The 4201-nt window shown below is 43.8% G+C and overlaps 1 non-coding gene across 2 annotated transcripts in view; it reads right to left on the bottom strand.

Moving 5' to 3' along the window:
- Positions 1–3368: 3368 nt before the first annotated feature.
- LOC111952839 (uncharacterized) overlaps positions 3369–4201 on the bottom strand; it is a 14546-nt gene continuing 13713 nt past the window's right edge. For both annotated transcript variants that reach the window (XR_011474106.1, XR_011474107.1), the window contains exon 5: positions 3369–4195. This is a non-coding gene — a transcript (uncharacterized protein). The remainder of the gene's footprint in view (positions 4196–4201) is intronic.

Genomic DNA, 4201 nt, shown 5'->3' with positions numbered 1-4201 from the left:
TATTTTCCTTCAAATCTTAGGTTTAGCTGCGTTGCAGCATACAGAAACTAGAGGAGATACTTTGGCGTAACTTAAAAACATCAGAAAAATGTGGTTGCACATTGTTGGTGTCTATATTCAAACTATTGGAAAAAAGGTAAGCTCTTATCAATACTGATGCAACCACCCCAGTAACACGTTACTTTTGTTGTATGTAGCGTTCAAAGCATTGATAGGCATTACAATATAGAGTCACGATGCCCTACATATGTTTATACCCTACAGTATATAAATATTTTATGTAGTCTTATGCAGCAATTGACATAAACAGTAAAATGCCCACTCCAAAACAACTGTACAAACACACTACTTTGTCTCTGCCGGCACACCCACTCCATGTAAACTGTTAACCAATGTTCCCTCTCTCTCATTTTCTTCAGCAATTTTATGGTCTTGGAAACTTGAACGCTATGAGGCATTCTGTGCAACTTCTGGCAAACGTTTACTGTGACCACTGAGGTTGTACCCACTTTAAGTTACAGTTGTAGACAGTGGCCAAGTAGACTACTCTGGCTATTGGAGCATAATGTAGGCCTATCAGAGTGGCCTACCAACAAAAACGCATTCTATAACAACTTGAACCTTGCGATGAGACACCTAGCACTGCTCCTTCCACCCCACCTATTCGCTTACAGCCGCCCGCGCTGCGCGAGCTCACCTGACACCGCGAAGCCGTCCCCTTGTGCGCCATACCGCCGTGCACTTGTCCTCACTACACTCATCGCCCGTTTTCTGGCTTCGGGCTTTCCGGAGATAGTCTGGGGTTATTAGGCATCTGTCAGAACGCCATGCCACGCTGTCACCGCGGTGAGCCTGCGCTTCAAAGCAGCCGGTCGCCCTCACGCGGCTCGAAGCCGGCTCTTAGGGAGCCCCAGGCCGCCATTGTAGGAGGGGCCGCAAAGACAAAGCAATTATAGAATCAATACCCATTGTGTGTAAAAAACGTCATTGTTTTTTGGCAATATTACTGTATAGGTCTTTGAAAAATGACAGACGAATATTTTACGTGAAGAGCAGGATAGTATATAATAAACAGTTTTTAAATTTCTTACCTACGCCAAGGCTTTCATTTACCCCACCGTTAAGTCAAATATTATTATTTCTCTAAATGCCGGCCCCTCGCCTAATCGCCCGCCGGACCAGTGCGCGTTAACAGCCCCTGTTCACGGGGTAGAATTACACTACCCACACTTTCTCGTGCCTACCCGCTCTTACACCCACTAGGCTACTGCCGCCCGCCCTTTGCGGCCAACCTCGAGCTACTCCGCCTCCACGCCTGGCGCGGGCCAAGGACGACGGAGGCACCTCCACCCACCTTGCCGCGTCATACTTGACTGCGCGTCGCCCTGGCCTGCTTGAGTTTAGGTTAGCGATGACTGATTAAATAATTTACTAATTATATCATTGTATTCCCATGTGATATCACAATACATGGCTCAACTTGCGTCAATTTGTGAAGTCACGATCTCTGGCGGTCCTCTCAACGTCATCTTTCAACACACGGTGAGGATACCTAGTCAGTTGTTACAACGCCTTGAATGCTTCAACTGAAATCGTGCCGTCTTCCTGAACTCTAACCCAACCCCTCTGAATCAGAAGCAGGTAGCGAGAGAGGAGGGTTGCTGCCTTAATCACATCCACGCGATCTTTTTGTAGTTTCCTTCTTGTCAATCAAACATATTTTCCTTCAAATCTTAGGTTTAGCTGCGTTGCAGCCATACAGAAACTAGAGGAGATACTTTGCGTAACTTAAAAACRTCAGAAAAAATGTGGTTGCACATTGTTGGTGTCTATTCAAACTATTRGAAAAAAGGTAAGCTCTGTATCAATACTGATGCAATCTCCAGTAACACGTTACTTTGTGGTTGTATGTAGCTTTCATAAAGCATTGATAGGCATTACATATAGAGTCACGATGCCCTACATATGTTTATACCCTACAGTATATAAATATTTTATGTAGTCTTATGCAGCATTGACATAAAACAGTAAAATGCCCACTCCAAAACAACTGTTCTAAGTACAAACACACTACTTTGTCTCTGCCGGACAACCTCTACATCYATGTAACTGTTAACCAATGTTCCCTCTCATTTTCTTCAGCACATTTTATGGTCTTGGAAACTTGAACGCTATGAGCATTCTGTGCAACTTCTGGCAAACGTTTACTGTGACCACTGAGGTTGTACCCACTTTAAGTTACAGTTGTAGACAGTGGCCAAGTAGACTACTCTGGCTATTGGAGCATAATGTAGGCCTATCAGAGTGGCCTACCAACAAAAAYGCATTCTATAACACCTTGAACTTACGCATGAGAATAGCATGCTATTCACCCCACTATTCGTTCAGGGTGGAGATCACTGAAACGGAAGTGTGGCATAGGTGTGTCTATAGATATGCCGATTTTCTGGTTGGGTTTGATAGTTGGGTATGGATTTCAACCATGCCCACATGTCCAGGGCTGGATTAATGCAGGTGCTTACCGGGGCTGAAGACCYTGGGCCCAGGCCCATGGGGGGGCCCAAGAGACAACAAAATAAATAATACCATTTTTAAAAAGTATGTTTTTTGGCAATATACTGTATAGGCAAAATGTTATATATATATAAAAAAGTTTTTAAATTTACCTACGCAAGCCAGTTAAGAACAAATTATTATTTACAATGACAGCCTAATGGGGAACAGTGGGTTAACAGCCATGTTCAGGGGTAGAATTACATATTTTCACCTACGCTCTAACCACTAGGCTACCTGCCGCTGCCTTGTGCCACTCTGCTAATCGTCAGATGGGGGAAGGAGAGGAGGACTCACATTGGGTAACTGGGGTGGCCCTGCCTTGATTGGGTAGCTGATTAATATTTACATATATATCATTGTATTCCATTTTAAATACATGTAACTGGTCAATTTTGTGAGTCAGATTCTGGGCCCAAGTCTGTAAAGGTGGGATACCTAGTCAGTTGTACAACTGAATGMCTTCAACTGAAATGTGTCTTCTGAATTAACCCAACMCCTCTGAATCAGAGAGGTGCGGGGGGGTTGCCTTAATCAACATCCACGTCTTCGGCACCCGGGGAACAGTGGGTTAACTGCTTTGCTCAGGAGCAGAACAACATATTTTTACCTTGTCAGCTCAGGGATATGGTCCAGCAACCTGGCCCAACACTCTAACCACTAGGCTACCTGCCACCGCTATGGCTACCTACTGCCCCTATAGGGGGCCCAAGAGGCAAAACAAATACAAATCACATTTTTTATATAGTGAACATAACACACCCACATGAAACGAAAATGCATTTTACTTAATGAGGAGGAAAACCGAGGTGAAATCAGTATGCTCAGGCCCCCTTTAAACTAGCCACTCCCAACAATGCTTTTATTTTTTTTTACAAAAACCCCATCTAAGTCAATCAACCACACAGCATGTTTTAAATGTCATGCCCACATTATCTGAAAGTAATTTTAAATCAAGTCAGTTAGCAATATAATCACCATAAGAGATTTGGCATGTTATTTTTAATCAATGATTCCAAATGAGCACAAGAAGAAAGTTGTTTTGTCTGAACCTAGAAACGCCTTGAAACAGGTTTGATTGAGAGGGACCCAACCTACCATACCACAATGGGGTTGAAAAACAGGTTTGATTGAGAGGGACCCAACCTACCATACCACAATGGGGTTGAAAAACAGGTTTGATTGAGAGGGACCCAACCTAACATACCACAATGGGGTTGAAACAGGTTTGATTGAGAGGATCACAACCTAACATACTACAATGGGGTTGAAAAACAGGTTTGATTGAGAGGATCACAACCTAACATACCACAATGAGTTGGAAATAAAAAGGTTTGATTGAGAGGATCACAACCTAACATACCACAATTGGGCTCCCGAGTGGCGCAGCGGTCTAAGGCACTGCAGCTCAATGCAAGAGGTGTCACTGCAGACCCTGATTTGATTCCAGGCCTGTATCACATCCGGCTGTGATTGGGAGTCCCATAGGGCGGCGCACAATTGGCCGAGTGTCGTCCGGATTTGGCAGGGGTAGGCTGTCATTTTAAATAAGAATTTGTTCTTAAACTGACTTGCCTAGTTAAATAAAGGTTCAATAAATAACAATGGGGTTGAAAACAGGTTTGATTGAGAGGGGCCCAACCTAACA

Source organism: Salvelinus sp. IW2-2015, linkage group LG26 (assembly GCF_002910315.2).
Source record: "Salvelinus sp. IW2-2015 linkage group LG26, ASM291031v2, whole genome shotgun sequence".
NCBI classification, from domain to species: Eukaryota; Metazoa; Chordata; class Actinopteri; order Salmoniformes; family Salmonidae; genus Salvelinus; species Salvelinus sp. IW2-2015.
This window is presented reverse-complemented; position numbering and strand designations above follow the sequence as displayed.